Source organism: Sphaeramia orbicularis, chromosome 15 (assembly GCF_902148855.1).
Source record: "Sphaeramia orbicularis chromosome 15, fSphaOr1.1, whole genome shotgun sequence".
In the NCBI taxonomy this organism is placed as follows: domain Eukaryota; kingdom Metazoa; phylum Chordata; class Actinopteri; order Kurtiformes; family Apogonidae; genus Sphaeramia; species Sphaeramia orbicularis.
In genome coordinates, this window is record NC_043971.1 from 27,496,490 (window position 1) to 27,514,585 (window position 18,096).

The 18,096-nt window shown below is 36.9% G+C and overlaps 1 long non-coding RNA gene across 4 annotated transcripts in view; it reads right to left on the reverse strand.

Annotated features, from left to right (window-relative positions):
• The window catches only part of LOC115433758 (uncharacterized), a 127,214-nt gene extending 113,659 nt beyond the window's left edge, over positions 1 to 13,555 (reverse strand). For 2 of the 4 annotated variants that reach the window (XR_003937415.1, XR_003937414.1), the window contains exon 1: positions 13,263 to 13,551. This is a non-coding gene — a long non-coding RNA (uncharacterized LOC115433758). Of the gene's footprint in view, positions 1 to 13,262 lie in introns of all 4 variants that reach the window. The other 2 variants (XR_003937416.1, XR_003937413.1) reach the window with 2 other exon arrangements.
• Positions 13,556 to 18,096: the final 4,541 nt, after the last annotated feature.

An 18,096-nucleotide genomic window follows, 5' to 3' on the forward strand; every position in this document is an offset into this window, starting at 1 on the left:
GGACCCTAGTAGTTCCAAAAGTTTGAATTTGAACCCTCCATGTGCTGCAAAACTATCTTTATATTCATTTTGGCAAAGATCAAGTGGATTTCTACAACCAATTTTAATTTCCTCTTAATTTGTTACATTTTATAACTAGTTACATCACAACATTTGCATGTATAAGGTCAAGACTTCCGATGAACATTTCTCAGAGTACGCCATAACTGTTTGTCAGCAGCAGCGGTTGTAGTCCATACTGAAAATATGTCCAAACTTCAAGCTGATTACCTACAATGTTCAGTTGTTGGCTGAACAGGACAGACCAGCACAGCCAACAACCTGGAGGGGGTGGGGTATGAAGTGGCTCATATGCATTTAAAGGGCCAGCGCTCAAAACAATCTTTCTGGTGTCATTACTCAGAAATAGGGTTGAAGATGGACCTGTGGAGTTGAATTAATGAAGAATTCAGACCCAAGCATAGCATTTACAGTTTATGTAGACCACAGGGAAATGTTTTTAAAATGCATAATTCCATTTAAAAAAGAAAAATATCACTCCTTTAACACATTCTGCAGCTTTTCACAGCAACTAAATACCGGGAGAGTCACTACTGGTGCCTGAATTAATGTCAGGTTTTGTCCTCTCTGCTGACGTAAAGGATATGACAGTGTTTTTTCCCAGTTAAAATGCATATTTTTGCAGAATTAAAACATGGGTCTATAAAACAGGATTTGTATTAAAAGCAAAAGAAGGGGACTTAAACAGACATACACTGAATTTAAAATAAATGATCATCAATTGGAGCCAAAATGTCTGATATACTCAACAAAAACAAAGCCTCAGGGACAAAGGGATAGCCCCCTTTGTACTTTTCTTCCCACATTCTGTCAGCCTCCCTCCTTCTTCATCCAGACTCTCGTCGGTCCGATTTGTGAGTCAGAGGAACTGACTCACCTCCTCATCAGCCTAAACAGTATTAGTTCCCAGGTGGTAGACTGAGCCGCTATTGTGTTTCTGATTAGACACCAACCGACACATGGACAGGAAAGGACGAGATAAGACGCTTTTTCCCCCTCAAAACAGTCTGTCATCCCATATATCACTGTGTGAGGTATTGTACATGTGTTTTCCAAGATGTGTGTGGTTGTAGGTCTGAGTCTGACTGAGACCACCAGGGTAGGTGGGAAATCTTTGTTCACGAGGAAAGACCACTATGGATGCTTTGTTAATCTGATGAAAGGAATTGCACTCAGTGTTAATGAGTGACCTACAGTGAATGGGTTAATGTGTATCAATGGAAAAATGAGTGGATTTTCAAAAAATATACACTACCAGTCAAAAGTTTGGATTCATCTTCTCATTTAAATGACATGAGATGGACCGCAGATGGCCGACAAATGCTCAGCGTCACTGGGAACTCCTTCAAGACTGTTGAAAATCATTTCAGGTGACTACCTCATGAAGCTCATCAAGAGAATGCCAAGAATGTGCAAAGCAGTAATAAAAGCAAAATGTGGTTATTTTGAAGAATCTAAAATATAAAACATGTTTTGAATTATGTCACACTTTTTTAAACTATATAATTCCATATGTGTTCATTTATAGTTCTGATGCCTTCAGTGAGAATCTACAATGTAAATAGTCATGAAAATAAAGAAAAACCAAGTGTGTCCAAACTTTTTACTAGTAGTGTATATATTTTATTAATGTCTGCTTTTTTAATGATAACATCAGCCTGCCCAAGGACTACAGGAGGAAATTAGCACTAATTCTACAACCTGGTACACTACATCTCTCCTGTTTAAGGTTATTGTATATTCTGTATTGTCCCTGTCTACATAAATGCATTTAAAAAATAATAATATAAAATAAATAAATACTGAAGGTCGGTGAGATCAAAACTCATGTAGATGTGATTTGAGGAACAAAAGCAGTTTTAGGACAAAACTTCTTCCTCTGAATTTTCAGATATTTATGTGTTTCCATTAACATCATCCGTAAACCAATAAACCTGCAAACTGGAAATTTCCAGATGCATAAGAAGTCATTCTGATTATTCAAAGGAAAGAGATGAAGGTGGCTTATTGCACACCCCTGTTTTTTACATATGAAAAGATGTGTGGGTTCCACTTTTTAGCTGAAAACAAAACTAAAGCCAAATTTTTTTTCTTTTTTTTTTTTTTAAGAAAAGAGGCAAAAACTGAAACAATAAGAAGATCCAATCATTTTAGCTAAGAAAATTTTAAAAAGCTGTATATTACCAAAATTATTACTGTATATATGAGGACATGACCAGTGGTTTGAAAATGGTTTGAAAGCATTTCATGATTTTGTTGACAAGTTAGGGGAAGGTTAACCGACAGATTTATCAGTGGACTGGTTTGGCATAAGCAGTGACACAGATATTTGACCAGACTGTTGTGGTGAGTAGAGCTGAGCACTAAATGTGAAGTTATTATACCTGTCACTTTATATTCTAATCTTCACCATGAGACTGAGTTTTTGGAAATAAGCAAAAAAAACAAAACATAAATGTTTAAAATCACTTTGTGGGGAGGAAGTCTGGACATCCCAAAAGTATTCAGAGTAGAGGAGTTACTCCTTGAAGGGACTCAAACAGGGAGGAGACTATGGGGAAAACCCAGATACTATGGGGGGAATTACACATCCCATTTGTCCTGAAAAGCCCTGAGGATGCTTTAGTAAGTGCTGGAGAAGGACATCTGGACTACTTTACTCAGTCTGGCACCACTCAGACCTGGGTATGTCACAGAAAATGAATGAACGGGATGAGTTCAACTTGTTACCACTGCTACGTCCAACTATGAACATCTTTATTGTAATGAAACTTGATTTACATATTTGAAAGATTATATGACTGACCTTATGTTTCTGATGCTAAAGCATTTCAATAAAGTTAAATCAATAATCAATACAAGAATGCACATATACACAATTACCCCCCAAAGATGTATCCAATAAATGTAGATTCTGCGTCTCATAAAGTGTGTATCTAAACAGACCTGATGCATTACCATATCTGTGTCTGCCCTCACTTTGTTGATCTACTGTGTGAACTAAAACCAGACTGATTCTCACTGCTCTCCTCCATTGTGTCTTAGACTTGCCAATCAATACCACCAGCTGACACCCAGTAACCAATCAATACCTCCCGTCCCCAGGGGGCGCGGTCTCAGACTCCGGCTCTGCTGAGAATGACAAAGGTTGAAAGAACCCACTGATGATGGGCTGGAGGGCAGAAACCCACTGAGCCTCCATTCCATCACAGGACAGATCAGCAGAGGATGAAGTGGAAAACACTGCCCTCTGCTGGTGACGGATACAGTCTGCAATAAACAGTTTTATCTTCAAGTTCAATTATTATCGTAGCTTCTTGACTTCTGATAATTGTAAGTTACCTGAAACCCTACCACTGATCAATGCAACTACAATTAATGTCTCTAAATGAAGCAAATATTTATAATATATTACCTTTCTAGCTGAGTTTGTTTTTTCCCCAGTATGTTCTAATATTTACAGAACACTTCCCAGAGTCACAAAAGTCCAGGTTGTGTCTCAGAAATTATTCATTTAAAAAAAAAAAAAAAAAAATTCAGTTTTTAATGTATAGTGTAAGACATTCGTCTACATCTTTAAACAGGTCCTTTCCACACAGAGGTCAGAGGTCATCAGCTGAACTACAGCCTTGGATGTTATCATCTTTTTATATTGCAGATTTCTCTTTATTTGTGTCTCTTATAATTAGACGCAATCATTTCTATATTCTCTTCATTATTTCTACTTTAAAGAAGTAGCTTTAAAACTACCTCCCTGAAATAATTACAAAATGTATATTTATTTATTTATTTATTTATTCATATGTTGTACCTTCATTATGTATCTGTTAAGGGGCAAATGTGGCTACAATAGCTTCCCCTCTGCAGGTAAATAAAAATATTGAACTTAAAATTAAATGAGGTTAAATGTAGGATGTAATGTGCAAAAATTAAACTTCTAGTAGCTAATGCCACGGTGCAGTATGGGTAAGCATGTGATTCCTATTACGGGTGTCATGTCACAATTATTCCACCAGGTGGCGGCAAAACCTTTCAAATAATAGCCAAGCGATAAAGTAACCCCCCCCATCCATTCACAAAGTGACAAGATGTACTAAGCACAGATGAACAGTACTGTGTGACTGACAGATTGAGACATAAAGAGTGTATTAGGGCTCATCTACAAATGTTAAGCTTATGTCAGTGTTAAACATAATATTTACCTAATTAAAATACTGATAAGAAATGATTTGTTGAACTTAAAAATACATTTATATTGGTTATAAGGTTGTATTTTAAGAACATACATGGGGTAGTTTAATCCTGAAAGATGCTCTAAACAGAAACATTTGCTTCTCTGACAGCAGAACTCAGCTTTGACCTTTTACATTTTCATTACAATGTGGCACAAAAGAGGCTACTGTACCACCTCAATGAAATACAAATATGTAAATGCAGATGAAGGAAAAGCTATTTTGCATCAAAAGATAAGAAACTGATGCATGAAACCCTTTTTTGTTCTCCTGAGCTGAGTTTCAGGCTGCACCACTACCACTTCCTCTGCTGTGAAGTCACTGGGTGCAGGTCTTTACTGGAAACCAGTGGCTCTGACTAAAAACCCCACAGTAGTAGATTATGGTGAACTTGTAGCAGCCGTTAGTTACTTAACCTGAATATTGCACCGCGTTAGGCAGTTAACCCCTCATTGGTGTTTACACAAGAACTGTTGCACATCCTCAACTGCAGCCAGTGGTAACGTCTGACTGAAAACCCAAAGCTTTAACTGTAAACCTATGTGGTCAACCAATAAAATCGATGTATATGGGTGTGAAGGAAAGGCTGCTGTTATAACTTTGACTGTAATTTACTGTCAATGTAATCGAATCAGGAAGAGGATCTGGTTCGAAGTTCAACCGCTGATAACAGACCTGGTAGCTTTACCTATTAAGGTATGAAAATAGGTTCTGACAGGCAGTGTGAATATCAGGAACTGTATAGGTATGTTCTCTGTCCTAAGACTGCAATCTACAGTTGTACCAGTGCAGTAGCCTGTTACTGCCAAACCGCAGTCGCTTACTGGAGCGACTGCAGCTTTCCATGCAGGTTTCCACGAGTACTGATCTGAAAATGTAAAAAATCTGTAATCTAAAGTCATATCATCCAGTATTTGTTGGCCAGTTATTGAAAGATTTACGTGGTCATATGCAAAATGTGACTCCCAACACTACTTAACGGAAGCTGACAATCTTAAAAGTAATATTTAATGACATCTCATGGTGAAATTGCATATTGCGCCCATTTAAATACTACACACCTCACCCTCACACATAATTGACAATAAAAGTGTGAAAGCGCTAGTGTTTGGTTTGTTTTTTGGGCTTTTTACCCCAACCCTGAAGGCCAAGGACTATTGTTTTGGGTTCGGTTTGTTTCATTATTTCTTTGTTTGTTTGTTAACACTCTAGCAAAACTATTGTTCATACCAAATTTGGTTTATAGATTGGCAGTGACCCAGAATATGGCTCATTACATTTTGGGAACAGTAGGTCAAAGTTACAGTTTTTAAGGATTTTTTTTTTTCTCCCCCATTTAATTATAATGGGCAAAATTTCAAATGCCTGTAGCAGCAAAACTATGGGTTGAATTCAAACCAAATTGACTTTCTAGACTGCCAGTGACCCAGAATGGATCTCATTACATTTTGGGAACAGTCGGTCAAAGAAAAAAATTTTTTGAATATTTAAAATCTTCCCATTTACTTATAATGGGCAAAATATGTGCGAGGGGTGGGGTTTGTTGTGTCTGGCTCCACTTGTTAGCCAAGTCAACTAGTCCATACTTAAAGTAATAACACAACTTAACAATGTACAAAATTCACAATAAAATGCAAAACGAGAAGAAGTCCGTTTTTAGCTATACTGTGGAAACCTGACAGACTCTGTGGAAGTAACCTGGTCCATCCAAAAGCCATCATATTTTCAGGTAATGATACACAAACGAAAACATAATTATGCATATTATTTTCCATCCCCGCAGTCCTCCTAAATCCTCCATAGAGCTCAGACTTCCCCAAACCAGAATCAAGAAAGCCTGTCCTAAGCTTGTCCTGCACCAAGACTAAACAAATGCAATGAGTCAAAATATGTGAAAATACATGATGAATTTTCTGAGGGTTTTTTTGTTGTTGTTTTTTTAGCACAGGAAGATTAAAAGCTGATAAACATGTTTGTGTACAGCCAAATCTGAGATAACACATAGGAATGAAAACATACACACCCCTTGGCAGACATACTGTAACACATAACTGATAACCACCCCAGAGAAGTAAATGCACTGTAAGTAATTACTGTTAAGAATGCTGTACACCCACACACAGAACCAATCCCTGGATAAGATGGGAATGTTTCTGAATGTCTGAGCTGCTCATCTCCACACTACTGAAAAACACATTTTATTTACAAAAGGTGTCACGATCAATATATTATCTAATAACTCCATCTCGTAATACACCCGTTCTTGCATAATTTCAGTTGAAATTCTTGTTTTTAAGGGAACTCACCAACGCCCTTATAGATGTCTTTCACAACCAACTGCTTAACTTTCATGTGCAACTACTGGAGTTCCTGAAAAGTTGAGATTTTGACGATAAAGTTTTTGCGTCATGAGAAGTGAAACCGTACCGCAGGTCATTTATTCATGTGCATTATATAACAGTATGTCCACGAGTCAGTATGGTATATTAGTGCTAAACGCAAAGTACTATTGAGGCAAATTAGTTTGTATATTGATTATAATACGAATACCAGTTAAAACCAAAGATACACTGAGCTATCCTCTTTTTTTAACTTCTTTTCTGCCACAATTTTCAGCTCACCTACTGTTAAATGACCACCAGGACAACAGAGGATATGCTATATGACAAGAAAAGACATACATACAAATTTATGATTTTTTTTTTTTGTATTTTACTGAAAAATAAACATCCTCTCTGAGTTATTCTTCAATTAATGTTTGTTTGGTTTTTTTGTATCATCCAACTGCATGATTTTAAATTTTTCCTTACTTGCATGTGGTCTGGTTCTTTTGTGTTCCTGCTGTTTAGAAACTTTCAGGTCAAAAAGACAAAGATGATGAATAGTGCACCAGAGAGTCCGTATACTAATTTCGGCATGTGTGATGTAAATGCAGCCTACTCATTTGTTTTCGTGTCTGCAAAAATAGACGCAAGGTTTACTTTCATTTGAATGAGCTATCTGTGGTTTGCCTGTCTCTTTGCAACATGAAGAGCAACAGCAGTCTCTAAAGATATCTTAGGGACTGCATGCTCAGCAAAGTGAAGCACTAAGCAGAGTCTTAGCACTGACTCCAGATGTGACTTTTTATAGTCGCATCTGGGTTTCGGATTGGACTTCAGAATAGAAAGGGGTTTTAGGCCAGTTCTCATACAAGAAAATACACAAATAGTGTCTTAGATCACATTAGATTTCAGGGAAAAAAAATGGTCTTTATCTCATTGAAGTCCAAATAAATTTTACATCATTTGTTTAAACCTTAAACTTTAAAACCTTAGTATGGAAATTAAGTTTATATTGGTGCAGGGAGTCAATTTGTTGACATTAGCCAACTTAACCATCTCTGTGTCTTCATTCATAACAGCCATAAAGTACTGTTTGATATAAAGGAGCATTAAAATACTGACACTGGCCTCTAAGTTCGGCATAGCCACTCATTTAAAGCTGCAATACGCGCAACTGTTAGCTTAAGAATGCTCTCTTTTGCAATTGTGGTTAAAAACCTCAACTCCAAGCACAACATGCAGTTCAACTCAAACTCTCCATAAACACATGAGCAGTGGTCACATTTACAGTCTGGACCTCTGACCAATTGTTATTTACCTACAAAAACAATCCGTTTTCTGTTTTCTGATGTTAATAATTTCAAGTCTAGTGTCGATGTCTTTTTTTTCTGACAAATGAAGATGGTGCCTTGGATTTGTTTGTCATGGTTGATGGTTAATACCTTTATGTAATCAGGTTTATTGTTCCTTTTCTCTCTTTGTCTGTTGATACCTGAACTAAAAATGAACCTTAATGTCACCTCCTCATAGCAAATGTTGAACTTCAAATGAACCTCATTCCTTTCTTCACTTCCACCTATTATCACCATGGCAACACCTCTTGTGTACATTTCTCTTCATCTGTCTATACAAACGCTAAACACAGAGCCTGTAATCAGCCAGTTCCTGATTCGACTTCATGGCTGTGTTCACCTTCTTACAACAATACAGCTCAAAGTCACAGCACTGCTGGAGATCGCATTCCTAAATCTGAAGATTACAACAAATATGTGGCTCCATCAAACTTGTTCCTAGAGGGTTCCTGCAAGAGTCTTAAAAGTCTTGAGTTTACAAATCTGCATTTAATACCTTAAAACAGTCTTTAAAAGGTATTAAGTTTGATATGGTAAGTCTTACATTATGTTGACATAAACTTGTTGGGTGTATTGTGTCTGTTAAATGTCCAAGCTGCAAAGAAATTAACGGTAGTCTACTCAGTTCCACCTGTTCCAACCCCACAATTTAGACTGGAATTAGGAACCAATTATCAGTATATTTGCAGAAAAGACCACAGAACATTCAGCCCAACATACATGCAGCCATTAGTAACGCACAAGTTGCTCGAGAAAGCTGACTTTGGGAACTTTAAGGGACGGCTCGCAAGCAAAAAATAAGCATGGGGAGGTGCAAATTTAATAATACCTGGTTGGAGAAAACATCATTCTCAACCTGGTTGACACAAGTGGAGGGGAATATTTTTGACCCTTGCTGCACTTTGTGCAAGAAATTAATTCGACTTGGAAAGATGGGAATCAAGGTGTTAGAGTAAATAGATATATTTTCCTAAATTCTAGGAGTCACACATTTTTGCTAACATGGCTGTGAAATGGACATTCAATTCTGTTCTAAATAGTCTTAAAGGGGTCATATTTTGCTAAACCCACTTTTATTAGTCTTAAATACATTTATTTGTGTATTTGGACCCTAATAGTTCATAAAGTTTGAATTTGAACCCTCGAGGTGCTGCAAAGCTATCTTTACATTCATTCCGGTAAAAATTGAGAGGATTTCTACAACCCCTTTCAATTCCTTCTTAATTTGTTACGTTTTATACCTAGTTACATCACGACATTTGCACATATAAGGTCAAGACTTTCGACGAACATTTCTCTGAGTACGACATAATTGTTTATTAGCAGCAGCGGTTGTAGTCCATGCTGAAAATATGTCCAAACTTCGAGCCGATTACCTAAAATGTTCAGTTGTTGGTTGAACAGAACAGAGCAGCGCAGCCAACAACCTGAAGTGGGCGGGGTAATTTGCATTTAAAGGGCCAGCGCTCAAAACAACCTTTCTGGTGTCATTACTCAGAAATAGGGTTGAAGATGGACCTGTGGAGTTGAATTAATGAAGAATTCAGACCCAAGCATAGCATTTACAGTTTATGTAGACCACTGGGAAACATTTTAAAATGCATAATTCCATTTTAAAAAGCAAAATATCACTCCTTTAAAAATGTCATAAAAAGTCTTAAATTTAACTTGTAGAAACCTGTAAGAACCCTATCCTAGAAATGTCATGTATACAGAGGGAAGCTTTACAATTACTCAGAGAAGATCTGTAGAGAATCATCACCATGATTCCATAACTGGTGCAAAGCTACCCCATCATATTCTGCTCCTTATTATACCCTTTTCACAAAAGCACAACTCACAACAGAAATCTATTTGAATAAGCCACGTCAGTGAGCACAATACTTCAACAGAGCCCTGAAACCAGCACACCAATAAGGAGAGCAACCATTATGACGAGTCAAAAATGTTCGTTATGAGAAGAATCTTCATGTGACTTTGGGCAACAGCAGCAGTATTTCCAAATGTCACAGTGTTTCTTCAAGAGTTTCACTTCCCTGTGGCTCAGGAGTTACCATAACGTACTTAACGTAGGCGCTGATGAGACCCGTGATTACTTTGCCAAGTGTTGACACTTGGGAATGTCAAAACTCAATTTCGACCACATACAGTTTTGTAGTAACACTGCCTCCTAGTGGTGTTGCACAAACTCAACATGGTGGGCACTGTACAGTTAAGCAAGGGTAAAATATTGCATTGTAGTGCATTACATTTATGACATCTGTGTTGTATGAACTACTGAATTACAACTTTTAGAGACATTTATGTATTTATGTATATACAGTGTCAGCAAGAGTCTGGCATTATAAAGCTGTAGCGCTAACCCTTCTTTTCGGTAAATGTACTCTTAAATCTAGAGGTTGACTAATATGGATTTTTCTAAGGTCGATGTTGATTTTTAAAAAATTTGGTCAGCCGATGGTTGATGTCTACAGCTGATTTTTGAGGCCGATATTTACAGCCGATAATTTTTTTTTTTTTTTTTTTTTTTTTTAAGCAAATAGACCATAAAATACAATTGAAACACTCAGATAATTCAGATTTTTATGCAGCAATATAAATGAAAATATTAATATATGTACACATAGTACTCTTTTAACATTTATTGAACTTCAAGTGCTGCCCACACAGGTGCCTGATCAAATATCTTATAACATTTTTACTACTGATCAAATATCGGCTTTCAAAAAAAATTTAAGGCTGATAGCCGATACTGAAAAAAATCTGATATATCAGTCTACCTCTACTTAAATCACTACCATTCATTCATTTATTCATTTATTTTCTGAACCACTCAATCCTAAGGAGAGTTGAAGGGATACTGGAGCCTATCCCAGTGACCATCAGGTGAAAGCAGTGTACATCCCAGCCATGTCACCACTTCATGGCAGATTAAGTAACACTAGTAGAGTTATTTGTGGATTTTTCACTCTATGAATGATATTAGGGTGAATAATGTGACCATGGGTCTCCAGTTTTTTTTTACATATAAGACACTGTTAGTCAAGAAACCTGAAACTGTTTTCTCTGAGTCACAGTAGGTGAAGGAAACATGAATAAATTATAGCTAAATCTGGTGAACAAGGCTCAAGTAAAAGGACTTCACTTTCTTTCTCTTTAAATTCCATCTTCAGGACTTTATACTGCAAATAATTTCTTCAGTTGACTATGTGTTAATATCAAGGATGGACATGTTTCAATCTGCCACTGTGCCATATCATTTATGATCATATTATACTGTGTATGTGTGGTTCGCTTCCTCTTGGTGAGCATCACATACTGAGAGCTGCAGGAGATGCAGCGAGGCGACAACAGGCCGCCTGCGCTGCTGATGTCAGCTAGGAAACAGAACAAGGAAATGAATTAACTGCACATTATCATGTCTCACACACACCCAATAACATAATAAAAGACCTGAATAGAACAAAGCAAAGAACAATAAAGGTTGTAAAAATAAGCCATGCAAACACATTTGTACTCATTGTCTTTCATACATGCTTTCTGCTCTCTCTCCCTCACACTGTCCCACGTTCTCACACATGTACAGTGGCTGTTCCTCTCTCTCCTGCACATGCTCACTCACTCAATATTCAGCTCATATCCGGATCGACAGAAATATACTCGCAGCCTCCTGCCACATGAATGGAGGAAACAGGGACAGGGAAACCCCATGTCACTCATTATGAAACTCACACACCACTCTGTACATCTTCAGTGTTAATGAGCCCAAGTGTAGAAATCAGGCGCCGACATGTCAGGTTTTAGTAAAGTTAAACCATTGCATCAATCATAATGGAAACATGATTGAGTTGCTTTAAAATGATAAACTCTCTGATGTGTGTAGGCCTGTGTAAAGTTCAAACACTGTGAGGAACAAAGCAACAGTGTCACAACAACATGAACAATGACAATGATCAAAGTCAGCACACACAAGCAATGTGATCCATTACAATACACTGTTCCAAGGCAAAGTGCTCCAGTGTGGACATGATTTCAAGGTTAATGTTCTTGTGTTATAAAGCTACACTGTTGCCCGTAAAGTTTGAATAAAATATTTTTTACCACTTCTCATGAAATAGTTGTGACAATGTGATTTATTCTTGCAAGATAAAGTGTAACTGGGACTCAATGTCATTATTGTACCAGGTCAAAGGTTATTACTGATGTGTCTTAACAGGAATAAAAAGAGGAATGTGTCTGAAAACAAATTTTTTCCAACTTTATGGGACTCATTGTACAGTGAGTCTGTTAAAAAATGGAAGTGAATATGTGATTTTCAGTAGCTCTACTTACATTTTGTTGCAAAATTGTAATAATCAGTGACTTCATTTAAGTAGAAAATGAATGTGGCTAATTCTGTATCTTAGAACAACGTGAATCTATGACATTTTATCTCAGCTACATATAAGATTGTGTTCTGTTTTCATTTTGTAGCATCAAGAAGTCTAAAGGTCAGAACTTTGCCTGCTGTTAAATGTGAACTTTGATTTCTAAAAGCTCTGTACACCTGTCAGTTTCTTTTATTATTACTTGTAATTAGCAGTTAGGTTTATTTTAGAGTCTTGCCCACCAGGCCCAACTGTAACGCACCCAGGTGAGTGTACCTGTAAATCCGGACTTCTCCAATAGCACCTGAACGCATCAGCCCTCAGTCAGAGTCTTCCCTGTCTACAGCAGTGTGCGTTTGGTGTGTTTAAGAGACGCCCACCTCATTCTGGTGCAAACTTAGTCCAGGAGGTGACGCTCAGTTACCAAACTTTTCACATTTATAAGGATTAAACTATAAAAAGATAACTGATATTGACTCCAGTCAGATTACTGAACAGCTTTAGAACTGGTTTCCTTCTGAATTAGGGTTTGAGGCATGAACAGGATGCACCGAGTAGAACAATTTGAGGTCACGTCATTCAATAACTTCAGTATAAAAAATACAAAGGAAGAAGAGGACTGGTTTACTATCTCCGCATACTTCCTTTATCTCTGCACAATCCACCCTTTACGCATGACTGTACTTTGCACGGCCTCTTCCAGACCTGTAACACCTTTCGTTTCTGCTGTCTGTCACTAAAGCTCGCTAGAGTTGCAAAAGCATTGCAATATCACTGTGAAGTGACACAAACTGAGCCCCAGTGAAAGCACAGTCCCATCCAAGTCTACAGTCACTAAGTGCGCTTCCTCATTTGCGCACAAGAGCGCAGAACCAGTGCAAGTTTAAGGCGTTTAATTCATAAAAGAGAATGAAGTGACAGACTTACCCAACTGGCGCAGAGGTGCAAACTTTGCACACTTTTTTTTTCTTTTTAAACTTTATATTGATTTTCTTTTCTTAACTCAGCCAAAATGTACGAGGCATCTGCAGCAGTCTGAGCTGACACATTTCCTTTCTCTTTGCACTTCGGAATTAAAGTCATCTTGGAGCCCACGCCACATCACCGAGGTCTCTCCTTCTGTCTCCCCCCCCTCCTCTCCTTCAGACTTTCCTAATTGCTGCAGGAAACCTATCCTCTGCAGCTCCACCATTCATACTGAAGGGACTGTCTGGGAGACTTGCAGAGTAATACATTTTCGTACTTTTGGTCACACCCACTCATATCAGTCCTTCCCTCTCTGCTGCGTTTGGTTTCGTCATGAATGGATTAATTCCTGTGTTTGTGAACTTATTTTTTGATCTCTCACATATGCGGATGTGAAGTGCATGAATGCATTTGTTTGTTAAACAATGGGAGATGGTTCAGACACTCCTATCACTGACCTTTATGAACAATGGCTGCAGATGAGCACACATAGAACCTGATAGTGCTCAAACATCCACAGAGTGCACAATAACTACAATTAAGTTCATTATTAATCAAACGGCACATATGTCTTGTTATCCCCATGTTCATCTTTTGTCTAAACAATAAAAAGCACAACATGGCATGAAAAGTGTTTAATGTAGACCCCTTTTACTAAGCTTCACCTTTAATTGAAAAGCTGTTCATGCATGCAACATAGGGAAACTGCACATTTTCATGAACACACACATACAGAGGAAGTAAAAGCAGAAGTTGAAGCAAAAGCTGTGGTGACTTCCCTGCAGGTTCTTTCATTTTCTGCTTGATGTCTTGCTCAAAGGCATGTAAACCTGAGCTAATCATAGAGCACAAAGGATGTCCATTTCACTTCTGCAATGAGCTCTTGGTGCATCAGAGCAGCGGCCTCCCTCCCACAGTCATTGTTCTCACTGATGTCTCAGTGGACGAACTGATGACTTCCTCATGTGGACACTGCTGTATTTGAAGAAGTGGATATCCTGAATTGAACCCTGCCCTGTTTCTGCATAAATGTTAAGTGAGCAATTTCCTGTGTTGGCTTACATAATTCTCCCCAAAAGGCCAAAAAGGACCAACAGCAGAGTGAAGAAATGTGGACGTTGAACTAGAGAGGAAGTGACACCATGGTGGATGGTGGACTCCTGAGTTTGCAGGTGTTTGTCCAAAAACAACACCAGCGTCTCCCATTTTTAGTCTTAGCATTAGCTGTAAGAGAATCACAATCAAATAATAAATAAAAAATTATGGATATTTCTCTTTTTTGTCTTTTTTTTTTTTTGGTCATTTTTGCCATTTGTAAATAAAACTATGTCTGGTCATTAAAAAATGTGTTTCAATTCAATTCACACACAAAAAAGCAAAAAGTGCTGTGCAAGAATCCCAACTGAAAAAAATAGCCCAAAAATTTAAAATATCCTTAACTTTTTGTTTGTAGTGTAGTTCAAGTTTGCACAAACAAGAAATTTGACTCCAGCTTATCCTTTTTTTTTCACTCAAGTTTTTATTGAAATTTTATAATTATTTAGTCACTAAAAACAACAAAATACGAACAAACACATTTTGCTTGATGACACTACATTCACATTATTCAGTCCTTCCACCATTCCAGGCTCTATAATCAGTTCATTTATTCCATTTTTTGTCCATTTGTGCTTCTTGTGGTCACAGTTTGTGAATTATTTTTTTCCATTGTCTATATTTCTTCAGTAATTGTGATCATTGGTCCTGACTCCAGCTTATTCTTAGCACTCATGTAACATAGAATAAATACTTTAATAAATGCTCATTTTAGTTCAGGGGCTACATACAGCTCAATTTCACCTCAAACTGGCCAGACCAGTAAAATAATAGCATAATAACTTAAAAATAATGGCAACTCTCAAAGTTTTCTCTTTGTTTTAGTGTAAAAGAAAAGTTAAATTAGAGTATGAAAATGTTGGCATTTACAAACTATCTTTTCAAAAAAAAAATGTTATAATCTGAATATCTATGAACAACCTAAAATTTGTCAAGATAATGTTAAATTTTAACAATAATATGCTTCATCTTATCATTTACACATGCACTTTGAACTCACAGATCACAGTGGATCTACAGTGCACCACGGTACTTTGATGCTTTACATTAGGTCGGACATGAGAATGCCCTGGTGGGTGTGTTCACTGACACACTTAGATGTCTTATTGTGGAAACAAACACAACGGGATTTTTTTTTTTCTTTTAAGCTGGAGGCTCATTTTTCCCACAGGCAGACTGTCATTACAAACACAGTGCTCAGTCAAGGCTGTCTGTTTCCCAACACGTCTGGAAAAACAATGCACAACACTTGCACTGTTACACAATCTTGCATTCTTTTAGGTAGTTAAATCTTACCCAGAATAATAAAGCCAGCTATGGGAAAAGTTCAGATCTCAAAAATACAATGTTGTTGATTCATTATAGTAATCATGCATTGATAGAAAACCTGTGGCAGTAAACAAAAAAGGGTTCTTCCTCTAGAGACCATAAAGGAGGACAGTGTGTGCATGATGTGGCACACCTACTACTACTGCTCATAAAAGTTAAATATAAAGAGGAAAACTGGCTCAAGCTACAAAGCATCAGTTACTCAACAGGTATGGAAATGCAAAGGCAGCATGCTGGATAGAGGCTACACTTTATAATAAAATCCTGAATTAAAATCTGTATTAAAATCACTTTTATTCCATTTTTTTCTACCTTCATCTGCTGATAAGAACGTAATATGGTTCCTGAACTGCAACACAGGGACATACTCAATAATTCTGATGGCTTAGGATTTGTTTTAGTTTTCCTTTAACCCATAAAGACCCAAACAGCCACTGGTGACCAAAACCATCGACTGATCTAAAATGTTTAATACTTATTGATCCAATAATCCTATTAATGCATGTAAATAATTGGTGTAAAATACAGTTTTTCGTCTTTTCATGGTCATCACATATGATCCATTTGGATGTTCAGAAGCTCCGTAGTTACCGTGGAAACACCATCATCTTCTACAACACTGATTCACCAGTAAAACCCATGGAGTTTTATAAATGACAGTGGATAGAGACACTTGCTTTATACTCAGTTACTGATATATTTATTGAAAATGCCACTATTTCTTCAGTTTTCTCTGTTTCTGATTTAATAACCTTTGAATTTACTCTGAGCTTTAATGAACATCAACATGATCAAGGGATTAAATATAGGAAAATACCCCATTTACACTGAAAAATGCTGAATACAGAGGATAAATATTATAAAAAAAATGGGGATAAATCACTTAAAAAAGTTTAAATAGGCAGAAAAATGAATTTGAGAACTGCAACCAAAGTAGCGCTGGGTCATTATGGGTTAAAAACAACTTACTACCATAAAGTCCTTCTCCATAAAGGGTTTGCTACAGCAGCAAAAGCAAAGTGAGACTAACGTACACATTGGCCTACATGCTGCACAGTTTACCAAGAAATGGAAACTCTAGTAAGATGTTAACTCAGCAAGCAAGTAGCACCAGTTAACAACACTGACATGGAACTCATGATTAGTTTTTGATTTCAGATTCTTCTAGTGATCAGTTCAAATCAAAATCCTCTTTATTTGGCAAGTACATAAACATGTATAAGGAGTTCTTAGCCAGTAGTTGTTGTAAATTACAAATACAAGATGTAACTTTAAAAAAAAAAATGTAAGGACAAAGTAATTCCACGCACACATAAACTCTATATAAATACACAGAATTAACAGTACAGTTATTAGGACCAAAGCAATTCTCAGTAAGAATAATCAGTCCTTAAACTGAAGTTATTGGCTTTGACTCATTGTTTGATCCATGGAAATATAATGTTTACAGCAAACAAGTAGAGATGATGGATGAGCTGTTCTTCCATAAACATGCTGTTGAACAAAAATGTCATGAGGTGACTGTAATGGTTTCACAAGTTAGACTGAAGAGACAAGAAAACAGGGGAGGATGAAAGAAGCATCAGACAAAAAACTGGAGACTCACAAGGTTTTGACATTTCAGTTTGAAGAGCAAATGCAGTATCGAAATCACTTACTACAATTTACCAAGAATTACCATTTACTCCTAAACACATGCCTCTCTAAGCGCAAAGTTCTTGATGAATAAAATTAACCCTTTAGATGCTTCTTTTTTTGTGTGTGTAAATATTCAATTTCAATATCAAGATTTCAAAAAGCTGCATCTTGGAAGTGGTTAGAGATAAAGTCATACTGTAAATGAAAAAAATATTGGGTATGACCCAAAGTTTATGATGGTAGTAAATTTACTCATCTCATTTGCATATTGTGATGTCACAAGGTGGCAGCCATATTGGATTGCAAAGCTTTTAGTAAAATTGAACTTTGAACATATTTACATGGCAGTTTTCTTTGTGTTTTTGGTTTTTTGTCATCTTAGTCTTAAAATAAATTAACTTAAACATTAGTAGAAAGTTAAATGAAGAACATTTTAGTAGCTTTTCAGTCAAGCAGCAGAGTAGCCAGATCTGTCCTTACCTATCCAAACTAAAACTAAATAAACTTTACATACTTACTAAACCAGCTCAGGACAATGCCTTTGGATTTTCTTCTTCACTTTGAATAAACATGCCCTAAAATGGTGTTAGGATAGAAGGGGCACATGTCCGCCATCTATTGGTGGGAGGTGGTAACAAGATTTGAGCTATTGTCTTTTTTATTCAGTTATGTTGATAGTCGCAATTTTGTGACTTTGGGGCTTAAAGGGTCCTCAGACCCTACTGTTTATTTG